At 38.7% G+C, this 12,985-nt stretch overlaps 1 long non-coding RNA gene across 3 annotated transcripts; it reads right to left on the bottom strand.

The window, feature by feature from the left end:
* Positions 1-1,365: 1,365 nt before the first annotated feature.
* LOC120428364 (uncharacterized) lies at positions 1,366-5,789 on the bottom strand. Of its 3 annotated transcripts, none has more exons than XR_005607080.2 (5): positions 5,590-5,789; positions 5,358-5,395; positions 4,341-4,709; positions 4,211-4,274; positions 1,366-1,772 (listed from the first exon to the last, which is right to left on the bottom strand). It is a non-coding gene; the product is annotated as an uncharacterized LOC120428364 (long non-coding RNA). The 3 variants fall into 3 exon arrangements; XR_005607079.2 differs by having other exon boundaries at positions 5,358-5,416; positions 5,590-5,787; XR_008212535.1 differs by lacking the exon at positions 5,590-5,789 and having other exon boundaries at positions 5,358-5,578.
* Positions 5,790-12,985: the final 7,196 nt, after the last annotated feature.

The following is a 12,985-nucleotide window of genomic DNA, read 5'->3' as shown; positions in this document are numbered from 1 at the left end:
GTCACCACCAGATGTCGCCGCTAAAGAACATCGCATGGGCGGCCATTGGGGGTGGTGAATGTTCGATGGATGCAATGACGGGTGATATGAGTTGGCACGTGAAGGTTAAAGGGGGCTTCTGGGAACCACCATCGCGATTGCTGGATCAGAAAGTCCGGTGATCAAGTTGCGAACGGTTGTCCGTATAGGCAACCAAGTGAGTACCAACCCGCAATACCAGCGTTGGTAGAGTGTCCGTTGGACGGACCAGTGGATCCTGATACCATCAGGACAGCGCCCGGAACTCGCTACGTTCCGAGGAGAGACGAGAGCAGGAACTACTCGTGTGTTTTGGACATCCAGGACCCCTTTGTGTTTCACGGTTCACTTTGTGAACACTTGTGGTTTTCACCCTGGCCGTGCTATTTCCGGACCGGTGAACCATCCTACCAAACCGTCAGCGTCCCCGTTTGACACTGTTCGTGCGCCTGGCCGTGACCGTCAACTCCGCGACCCGAAACCCGGACTGTACCGACGGAGTCCTTGAACGCCGTCGAAGCCTGTTGCCCGTTACCAAGCACAGGAAGGGCGCGGACGGCAGGCGAGGGTCCTCGAAGGCTGCAGCCGAAGCGTCGGAGGGTCCATCCGACTGACAAAGAGGCCACCCCCATTGGCGAACTGCAGGAGGAGCGTCTACGTCAGCAGGAAGGAGCAGCGACGACGGCAGAGCGGCGATACGGGGCCCCGAGCGAGTCAACGGTGCACCGGAAGTGTAAAGGAAGAAAGAAGAAGGACGAGTGAGGTAGGAGATAGTATGTAAGGACGTGGGACGGGAAACGAGTGCTAGAGGAGAGGAAGGGATCCCTGAATAAACCTGTCGACTGAAACCGGAAATAAACTGTAGTTTCCCTTAGGCAACACAGTGTTTTCTTGGCTTAGGAAATCTCGAGCGTCATGCCGATCCTGAGTGTAATTGTAGAGTACCATCCCGTGTTTAGCTCTACCATACTGTAAGCACAGCTCAGCAACCTCAAGTTGTTATACTTGGCGCCCAACCAAAATAGCTTAGGTTTCGTAGGCTCGGGAAAACGCTACATTGATAGGAGGTCGACAGATTCTCTGGGAAAACTTCCGCAAACTCAACTAGCACAATTTTCAAAAATCTTACGCTACTGTATGCTACAAAATTTACCTAAAACTGTTTCGTATTTGAGGGGTCTTGTTGATGTTCAAGAAAAAGTTAACAGTCAATTGAGAAAAGACACAACTTAAAAAAGAAGTCGGAAATTACAAATTCTAGTCACTAATTATAAAAATTTACCTAAAATCCGGATCATTCTTGATCTGTGGAGTGCGATTTTTCCAGACTGTAAATAAAACACCGGACAAACAGAACTATTTATTTGGAACTTAACCTAATACAAAATGAAACTAACTGTGATAAACTGTGATTAACAACATTAGCAGCATGAACGAATTGTAGGATTTTCCAATTATTTTTTTGTCTCTTTTGAGATTACTTCAACTAGAATATTTTAATTACGCTTTCACTAAGTGCAAACAAAACTAGGAATTTTCAATTAACAGGCGATTGCCATGAACTAGAATAACAAATTATCAGAAAAACGAATCATATTATTTCTTTTCTATTTCTAATTGATTATTTATGACAGGTGCAGAAGTTGATTTTCGATGAACTGCATTCACGATGATCGATGAGTTGACTGCAACCCGACATCGGTGACAAAACATCTGTGATCATGTTGATCTGTGATAAACATCTGTGATATTTGCTGAAACGAGAAGAAAACATAAGCATTTAGTACAATTGAAAGCTTTAAAAACTTTATCTTTGTTGTTGCACGAAAGCGAGAGTTATTTTTTACAATTTTTAGTGTGTTTGAATGAAAGGTTAGAATGAATGATGCGACAATTGATGATCGTACCCTAGAATGAAATATTTCAAAGAATTTTCCACCCACCACCCCTGGAAAGCATAGAATTGTTTATGTATTTGTGTACAAGTTATGTACTAGGAACGAAATGTGTACTAAAAAGTATGAAGCTGTTGATAAGAGTATGAAAATAAAACGTACTAGAATGAAGAATTGTAAACAAAACGAAAGCTTTAGAGCAACTGTGAGAGTTTTGAAACTTTGCACAGTAAAAAAGGAATAGAAACTTAGAGAAAAAGAAGCACTTTAGTGTTGTGATAAATTTGTCGTTGATGATGAATAAATGTTGTAAGAGTTTCCATAACACAGATTATGTTTGGGTTATGAGAGACAGGAAGAAGTTTTTTTTACCGTAGAACAATTTTTACTTGAAAGTCTGATTCTTTAATAAGAGTTCCTAGATGTTTCCACCAAATTTTGTTCAAAAGTAAGAAGTGTCAGCAGTAGGCTGATTGTAGGAGAGCTCGGTAGAGTGTTTTGTCCACGTGTAGTGGATTGTTTACAGTATGTAAAAAAAGTATTTACACCCCTTGAGCACTATGCACATTTTGTGATGAAACATGTAAAAAAATTAAAGTTTGACAGGAACCTAGTACTACGTTTTGTTCAGAAACTCATGCCAATCATTTTGCTACAAACAGCTCATGAAAAGATGATTTCTATAAAAAGTTATATAACAAATACTATTACGAAAATAAAAAAGGTGCAAAAAAAGTTTGTACACCTTTCGAAAAATTAACATAAATAATGTTATTTGTTGACAAATCACCATAAATCCAGTCTCCCAACTCCAAATAGGCATCCTTGACTGATTAAAAAAATAATTTGGATTGAATATAAAGTTTACTAACTACTTAGTATAAAAGTTTATATAACTCTGGAAATTGTATATAAAACTTATCTAAACTTAATTTTGCAAACTTTTAATTCAACTAAATGTCAATATATTACCATAGAATTGCTAAATAAACATTTTGGAGTGGGTATAACACCGTTTTGGGGGTATTTGTATCGATAGAATAGATTTTTCGTTGGAATTTCGTACCAACCCGGAATTACGTCGTCGGAAAATCCGCCGGCATCCGAACCGGCCCACAATTCTTAAGTCAACCTATATGGCATCGGAAAGGGCATAAAATTTCCGATCTTTTGATACCCATACAGCTAGGTTTTCTATAAAACCCACGATTTTAAATACCTGGGCAAAAAGTAAGTTTGATCCACGAGAACAAAAATTACAAAATTCCATACATTTTTGGCAGATTGCTCAAACAAAACCATTACAACATTTTTACCTAGGTATTTAAAATCGTGGGTTTTATAGAAAACCTAGATGTATGGGTATCAAAAGATCGGAAATTTTATGCCCTTTCCGATGCCACATAATTTGACTTAAGAATTGTGGACCGGTTCGGATGCCGGCGGATTTTCCGACGACGTAATTCCGGGTTGGTACGAAATTCCAACGAAAAATCTATTCTATCGATACAAATACCCCCAAAACGGTGTTATACCCACTCCATAATGTTTATTTTGCAATTCTATGGTAATATATTGACATTTAGTTGAATTAAAAGTTTGCAAAATTAAGTTTAGATAAGTTTTATATAGAATTTCCAGAGTTATATAAACTTTTATACTAAGTAGTTAGTAAACTTTAAATTCAATCCAAATTATTTTTTTAATCAGTCAAGGATGCCTATTTGGAGTTGGGAGACTGGATTTATGGTGATTTGTCAACAAATAACATTATTTATGGTAATTTTTCGAAACGTGTACAAACTTTTTTTGCACCTTTTTTAGTTTCGTAATAGTATTTGTTATATAACTTTTTATAGAAATCATCTTTTCATGAGCTTTTTGTAGCAAAATGTCTGGCATGAGTTTCTGAACAAAACGTAGTACTAGGTTTCTGTCAACATTAAATTGTTTAGATGTTTCATCACAATATGTGCATAGTGCCCAAGGGGTGTAAATACTTTTTTTACATACTGTATGTTGTTGTTTGTGAGGCAAAACAACGAGGTACTAGAACTACTGAAAAGCCCTCAAAATTTGTAAGTTTCAGTCAGAATCCTGTTTGCAAACTGTTAGACTGGTCAGTGGGTTTCGAGGAAGTTAAAAAGTATTTTTTTCTTCGATTCTCCAGCTGATTCAGTTCGCTAGGTGAGCATTCAGAGATTCTTGACAACTTCATTGTGGTGTCTAGGAACGTGTTAGGTGTTTGTAGATGTGTGTTTGTAGAATGTGTAACTGAATGTTGCGTTTTTACTTACCTGTTGGTGAGTGTTGTTGTATGTAGGAGATATAGGGAGGTGCGATAGTTCGGCCAAATTATCCCTGAAAATGGAGATTAGGAACAGAAATTAGTTGGGACGGAAAGTGGTACACTTGGTGCATAGTTACCTCTGCTAAGAGTTCATCTAGAGGTCTATGTTGTCCAAGGTCGTACGTTGTCACTCCAAACCAGTCTAGTTGTCTGTGTCCGTTTGCTCCAGGGTCAGTACTGCGAGTTGCAGGACCCGTAATTAGCCCATGAGTGGCAACGTTGAAAGTGGGAGTCCCGGGACAAATAATGTTGAAATTTGTTGATGTTGAGGCACAGGTTGCCGATTTTCGAGGCTGCTCGTTGAACATTCGACGGGATGGCGAGTCAGTGCTCAAATGTGGAGGCGGACTGCAGGACCCAGCTGCGAGCATGACTGTCACAGCTTCGTTAAGTTATGCTGCGCGTTTATGCTGGTGTACTGAGCCGCAATGTTGGGTATGTTGTACCTGTGAAGAGTTGAGGTAGTAGAAGGCCATGTGAAACTTGGTGGATTTTGGATCGAAGTAGTCGTTGCTGTTAATAGATTTGTCTAGCAACACTACCAATCTTTCCCGAATCATAACGCCAGGTGTAGCAGGTGAAGTCACGTGGGTTACGTGCAAATGTGAGAATGTAGTAGTTGTCAGTGTCAATGCTGATTGAAATTTGTAGAAGATAAGAAGAAAAAGAAGAATGTCTGAAGAAACACAAATCAAATTTGAGATTGCAAGAAATTTATGAATGATTGAAATTGAATGGAAGGAAAATAGTATGAATGAATGAATGAACTTTAAAATATGAATTAAAATCACGTTTGGTTGATTGAAAGTTTGCGAACCTAGTCATGACGCTGTTAAAAAGTTTTTAGAGTTGTGACAAGGTGAGGGAGCAATAAATCAACTAAATTGTGACGATGTATGTGCAAAATAAATGAATGAAAGGAAATGACCTTGAAACGATCGTAAATTTGCAACACTTTGTAAATGTATAGAATCTCAAATGTTAAACTTAAAAACTTGTTGAAATTCAGAACCCACAAAATAATTCACTTTGGTGATAGTTGATCAGAAGATCGTAAAATCACTTCGCACTTATTAAAATTTCACTTTACTTACCTTTTTTCGCATAATGTCCTCATAAAACATACCATAACCTGAAAATTAGAATCACATCCCTGAGAAGAATCCATCATAAAACAATCAAGAATAGCAACTTTTGGGTAAACTTTTCATTGAAATGATCACTCAGGCCCACTTATCGATCGATGATTAAATAGAAATTTGATAAAAAATCCCCAAAAGTGCCAGAACTTGAATATTTTAGGAATGAATCTTAAAAAAAACCCACCACGTTTGTCCATAATCACTTTTAATTTGTTTTGATATGGTTTGACAGTTCGATCGTTCGGCAAAGTTCGCACATACACAGATGAAGAATGATAACAGTATCAGTGAATGAAGTACTAGATCGGTAGCGCACTTTCCGACAGTGCATCGCGCTGCGCGTGAATAGTAACGCTTGTGAAACATTTCAAACCGTACTGTGGCGGTAGTTTGAAATTTGTAAATATTTTTTTTTGTAAACAATCCGGATTTAGTAGTTTGATTAGTTGTTATTTATTTGCATGCTTTGAAAAATGATAAAATCCAATAAAAATTTGCATGCGTAGAGTTGAAAACTTTGTCAGACTTTTCTTTAGTCTTGACTTGTATATATAATTTTAATGTGTAAATATTTTTGTGTTGTAATTTTTGTAAATATTTATTACCAGTTTTAATTTGTGTCTCATCGATTTTGAAAGTAGTACAGTGTTTGAATTGCTGGAGGCTAGAGTTGTATAAACGTTGAAGGCCAGTAAAAAGCTACGGTTTCTAAACAGAACGGAGTTGGTTTCGACCAATGATGATGTCTTATGACCCCAATTCAAGCCCACACTGTATGAAATGTTTCTTGACCTTGGCTCATGAATGGGACTTAGTAAAATCCAGAATGGTTTTCATAAAGCTAGCAACTTACAGCAAGTAAAAGAATAAAAGATCTTTGCAAGTTGGACTAGTTATTAGTTTTGGGTTCAGAGAGACGTGGCAGTTTATTACATGTAGTGTGTAAAAAAAACTTGCTAACTCTCTGGAGTTCGCAATTTTTTTAACCCGAGCCGGGGGAGAGTGTAACCAGTGTGTTTGTAGTGTTAAATATCGGTGTGAATCGTCGCGTTTTGTATAGTTTTTTGTGTAAATATTGCCAAGAAGACGTTGTGTTTGTCGACGGGGAACGAGGAAGTCTCCCAACAAGGCAGCAACCCGTAGCTGCACGTCCCACACCGTGCGTTGATGCCGCTAGTCACCACCAGATGTCGCCGCTAAAGAACATCGCATGGGCGGCCATTGGGGGTGGTGAATGTTCGAAGGATGCAATGACGGGTGATATGAGTTGGCACGTGAAGGTTAAAGGGGGCTTCTGGGAACCACCATCGCGATTGCTGGATCAGAAAGTCCGGTGATCAAGTTGCGAACGGTTGTCCGTATAGGCAACCAAGTGAGTACCAACCCGCAATACCAGCGTTGGTAGAGTGTCCGTTGGACGGACCAGTGGATCCTGATACCATCAGGACAGCGCCCGGAACTCGCTACGTTCCGAGGAGAGACGAGAGCAGGAGCTACTCGTGTGTTTTGGACATCCAGGACCCCTTTGTGTTTCACGGTTCACTTTGTGAACACTTGTGGTTTTCACCCTGGCCGTGCTATTTCCGGACCGGTGAACCATCCTACCAAACCGTCAGCGTCCCCGTTTGACACTGTTCGTGCGCCTGGCCGTGACCGTCAACTCCGCGACCCGAAACCCGGACTGTACCGACGGAGTCCTTGAACGCCGTCGAAGCCTGTTGCCCGTTACCAAGCACAGGAAGGGCGCGGACGGCAGGCGAGGGTCCTCGAAGGCTGCAGCCGAAGCGTCGGAGGGTCCATCCGACTGACAAAGAGGCCACCCCCATTGGCGAACTGCAGGAGGAGCGTCTACGTCAGCAGGAAGGAGCAGCGACGACGGCAGAGCGGCGATACGGGGCCCCGAGCGAGTCAACGGTGCACCGGAAGTGTAAAGGAAGAAAGAAGAAGGACGAGTGAGGTAGGAGATAGTATGTAAGGACGTGGGACGGGAAACGAGTGCTAGAGGAGAGGAAGGGATCCCTGAATAAACCTGTCGACTGAAACCGGAAATAAACTGTAGTTTCCCTTAGGCAACACAGTGTTTTCTTGGCTTAGGAACACGGCTTGTCTAAAGGTTATTATTATAAAACTTGAATGAACCACGACAATTCTTTCTGGAGCTTGTTGGGGGGACTGTCCTGAGTCAGGGAAACTGTTTTGCAAAAAAATCTATCGGTAAAAATTGATTTTATCTCATTTTGAAGTTTTTATACTGTATATTTAACCTAAAATCATGAAAAATTATGAAATAAATTGCTGAAATTATGATGTTTTTTGGTGTTATTTCATCAAAACATCAGTATCGAGTTTCCTGAACATGTCTTCAATATCCTACATCATGGAAAAATGTTTATATTGGTCGTCAGTTTCGATAATAGTTGCAAAATAGGTTTTTTCCTATTTTTTTTTATTCATCTGGAAACATCAACTTCATTCGTGTTTATCAAAACTCTTTTTTTCCTGGATTTTTTTTTCCAAGTAACATCCAAAATATATTTGCAGAATAAACATGCTTTTACATCAAATCTCTAAAAAATCGATTTTAGTGTAGAGAAAGCTGCAAATTTAAAAATTCTGTGATATGTATTCCCTTTTCTTTCTACTACTAATACTACTATTAATTTCAGGAGTACAAATCAAAAATCCTGAGTTGGATGTTAATCTTATTTTATTTGAAGGAAAAAAAAACACTTTGACAAATTATTGAACATCTTAAAAAATGCTGCTAAGCGACACAAGTGTATCGTTGAATAACAATGTTGTATTTACGGTGTTCCAATACAACAATTTCCTACGCAAATGCATGGCCAAACTCTAAAGTGCTCGGATCGGCTTCAAATATTCGGAATTCTCTACCCAAAATAGTTTTATACATATTTTTTGTTAAGTAATTAGGGTGTTTCCTGCCGTATTAGGGTGGGCCATAAAATGGCAATTTTGGCGATTTTGCAAAGAAAAAACATTTCCAAAACCATTACTTGAAATTGTTTCAACCAATTATAGTTATCTGGTTTATAAAAGAAAAGTGACTAATAAGGCTTTCAAGAAAAAATACGCATTAGTTCAGTTGAAACGGCGTTTGACAATGATTTAAAAAAATACTCAAAATTGTCATCTTTGAACCACCTTGACGTGGCAGGAACCACCCTTATGACCTAACAAAAATTATGTATAAAACTATTTTGAGTAGATAAACTTTTCAGAGATTTGATGTAAAAGCATGTTTATTCTGCAAATTTATTCTGAATGTTATTTGAAAAAAAATCCAGGAAAAAAAGAGTTTTGATAAACACGAATGAAGTTGATGTTTCCAGATGAATAAAAAATATAGGAAAAAACTACTTTGCAGCCATTATCGAAACTAACGACCAAGATAAACATTTTTCCATGATCATTCATTTTACATATTAAAGACATGTTCAGGGAACTCGATACTGATGTTTTGATGAAATAACACCAAAAAACATTATAATTTCATCAATTTATTTAAAAAATCATGATTTTAGCTTAAATATACAGTATAAAAACTTCAAAATGAGATAAAATCAATTTTAACCGATAGGATTTTTTGAAAATCAGTTTCCCTGACTCGGGACAGTCCCCCCAACAACCTCCAGAAAGAATTACCGAGGTTCATTCAAGTTTTATAAAAATAACCTTTAGACAAGCCGTGAGGAAATCTCGAGCGTCATGCCGATCCTGAGTGTAATTGTAGAGTACCATCCCGTGTTTAGCTCTACCATACTGTAAGCACAGCTCAGCAACCTCAAGTTGTTATAAGAACGTTCATCTATCAATACTTAAAAGAAATCCCAAGTTTGGTGCCGATTGGACCATCCCTCTATTTTTTAGCACCGCCCTCTTTTGACGATTTTCTAAAAAAAATTTTTTTTTCTTTTGCTCGTTACTTTCCAACATTTAGACCAAAAGGCTTTTATCCGGTTGCATTAACCCTCAAATGCCTCTCAATATTGTTTCTTTGCCGTTTATGTTTTTTAATGTGATTGTGACCCATTCCCTATTTTTGTTATTTTTTTATTTGATCACCATCGTGTTCCTCGGAGAATTTTATATAAGAATAATTCAATACCTCAAACTAATCCAGAACATTGGAGAGAGACAGCGAGGCGAGCTAAAATTGGTTCAGCCGATATGAAGGTATGATTTTTCGAAAAAAGTGTTTTTAGCGAAAATCGTCGTCGTGTGGGAGGTTAATTTGAACCCCAGAAAAAGCCATTTCAATTCCAACCTAGGGTAGTGAGTAGGCTTATTGATTTTTCACGCTGAAAATTCAAAATTTCACGGGGACGCTAATTTCAAAACACCAAATTTCACGAAAATTTCACGGAACTTGAAAAATGTTCAAATAACCTTCAAAGGTAATGTTAAAATTACATAAAGTACTTTTTATGCATCATTTTATATTAACTATAAATAACTATAAATTTTCTTTATCAATTGTAGACGAGACCAAATCTTTAATAAATTTCTTTGCTTTTTGAGCCACGTAAGATTGTTCTTAACAAGAACTGATACAAATATTAAGAGTGGAATACAAAAATTGGCATTGGACAAAAAGTTTGATCGTATTAAATGATAATAGTTAAGAAACCTTAACACCAATAAATGTAGGACTAGTGCATTCTTATTAATTGAACTTTAGTTTTTTTCCTCAAAATATTTGATTTTGATTTTTTTTTTCGGTCTGCTTCTATATTATGTATTTTATTAAATTCGATTTCCATTACAAAGATTTTTAAATGTTTTCATCTCCCTTTTCAAAAAGTCAAAAAATAAGTTAAAAAATAACGGTAAAAATAAAATAATCTATAACCAATTGTTCAAAAAAGAAGAAGAAACAAAAATTTTATAAACACATATTTTTCTTAAATCACAGATATTGTGCTCTTGTTTTCTTTTTTAACGGAAATGATAAGTTCCTTTGTTTTTTTTCGGTCTACTTCTATACTATGTATTTTATTGAATTCGATTCGAAATTCACTAACCCTAGTAGTGAGATATGGTCTGAACCTACTTTTCTTATTCACCACTGCCCGGGACGAGACTGTGTAAAAAAGGTTGGACATACGAAGGAGGAGGTTAAGTTTTGCTGATTATTTGGGGCCATATATAAACATATTAATAAACATCGAAACAAATAGGCAACTGAAAACAAACCAGTCATGCAAACTTCCCCTTAACTTCAGACTTCTGATTGGCAACTATAATCTAAAAGTTTAAAGATCAATAATCATCTACAGCGAGACGCATAAAGATTAAAGTTGATTACGTTCCTCTCGGAATCACCGTACCATGTCAAGACGGGTCGATTTCGATCTCTTTCGGTAATTATATCCTCCTTCCTCTCAAAACCACAAGCCAGACCAACAAGCTCGGCTTAAAAATCGCTCAGCCCGCCATGGCCACCGCCGTCATAATCACTCCGGGGCTAATATTAAGCGTCGACGATGCATCAACCCAAATCGGATTCCCGCTGTCGTCCCGCTCGGATCCAATCGAAGAAAACAAGGCCAACGACTAAATTAGGCTGCCCCCGAGTCTCTCTGTCCGTGTCAGACCTGGCCAACAAAGTTTAGACTTCTCTCTAAATAGACTCCGCTGGCCGTGTCAGTTAGAATTAAATTGTAAACTTGAGCCAAACTGCCATGAAGAATGCAAAAAGAAGTGACAAAATGTCAAAAACAGCAGGAAACATTATGTCGTCGTCGTTTGAACGTTTTGTTGTTTTTTTTTTTCTTTTCTTGGACAGACATTCTGAGCTGCTATTTCTACGAAAATCATTAGGGGTAGAGACAACTTGCATCAGCAGCAGTGTGAGGGTCGGTCAGTGGCGGCCGGTCAAGTGCCTTCCAGCTACTCAGAAAAGTTTCCAATTCCCAACAACTGCGCTGCTAGACAACTATTATTGGCCTGTGCAATGCTGTGCGAAATTGGCAGGCCAACAACTTTGGTCATACTTTTTCGACGTAAACTCAAGTCCCAGGCAGAGCAGCAACTCGAGCTCGAAAGAAATTGTTGGCAAAGTTTTCGACGACGCGTCTTTCAGCGAGCTAGGGACAACACGAAAAAAAAACTCTTACAAAGTCAGTCGAGGACGTTACTCTGCTTTTGTAATCTATCTTTGGTCTCTCTGACTAGCAGGCAGCAGTGTCACCGAGATAGAAGGACTATTGGAATTCCAATTCTGTCGTCGTGTTGGCACGCCGGCGGGGGTTATCCGATATGCTGCAGAGAGGCCAGCAACGAGAAAGTGACGCAAGCTTAAAAGTAAAGTAATGTTCGGACAAGATGATATATGAAGATACACATTTGTCAACCGTTTCCGATCGTTATGAGCTGATACTGCTGGGTTGGAATGGCTGGGACATTTTTAAGGCTTGAGTTGGGTTGGCTTGTGTTTCATCCATCTTGCCATCGAACAAATCAGTCGAGGAAATCACCGAAGCGGAAATGTATGTAATGTATCTATCTTCTAAAGATTTTCAAAGTATACATTAAAAACCTTCATACAAACTGACTACAAAAAAAATCATCATCAGTTCCAATAACACAGTGAAACTTTTTCACGAAACAGCCCCCAACTTAAACAAAAAAAAATGTGGCATACCAACCGAATACCGAACCTTTTGCGAGTAGCTAAAATTGCAAACATGGGAATTTCGGTTCATGTTTGGCACTTTTGTGCCCAAACTCGTTCAAGAAAACGGCTGGCGGGAAACGAGCTAGGCTGGGGCGAGGTCTGCTAGTCTGCCACCGAAACCCGGCTTCTTTTGCAAATCGTGTTCTTATATAATTTATCTTTCCAATGCATTTCCTCCGCCCTACTCCAGCAGCATTCTCCAGCACGTATGCGAATATTGCCAGCTTTTTGCGGGAGGGTTGCTCTCACAGCAGTAGTAGAATTTCCCCCAAATGTGCTGTTTCGGGACACAAGAACTAAGGGAATGTGCTCGTTTCCTTGGAATGGAAGGTGAAATGCATGCGAGATAGAACTTTTGCCGGGCATGTTCCATTTGTTCGATGGCTTCTGGTACATAAATTGCTAAGTTTAGAGAGCGAAGGATGTTCAGGAAAAAGCAGCAGGACTGCCATTCCAACAGACTAAAAGATTCGATTTTAATACAAAACAGGACGAGTGAGGTTGCAAAGTTGGTTGATTCCTCGAGAGGTCACCCACTGAGTTGAAACGATACCAGCCAATTCTTTATTTCAGCATTCTCATCAAAGTCAACGTAATTTAATTTGCATTTATTCAGCTGCGGATTTGAAATGGACACATAAATTAAGTTATGTTAATTCATCCTAAGCATTCCACGTCGCACAAGAGAAGCCGCCCTACATATATATTGTGTGTGTAAAAAGAACCTAGTTAAACCCACTCTAATTCAAGTGTCATTTACATTCCTTCGATAAAGAGAGCAGAAGGAGCGACACACAAAAAAATAATGAAATTATTCATGTGTCGAGCCGAACCGGTCATTCCTGATTTATCCATTCCTGTGAAGTTCTTGAAAAATTAA

This window comes from Culex pipiens, chromosome 1 (assembly GCF_016801865.2).
Source record: "Culex pipiens pallens isolate TS chromosome 1, TS_CPP_V2, whole genome shotgun sequence".
Lineage (NCBI taxonomy): Eukaryota > Metazoa > Arthropoda > Insecta > Diptera > Culicidae > Culex > Culex pipiens.
This window is presented reverse-complemented; position numbering and strand designations above follow the sequence as displayed.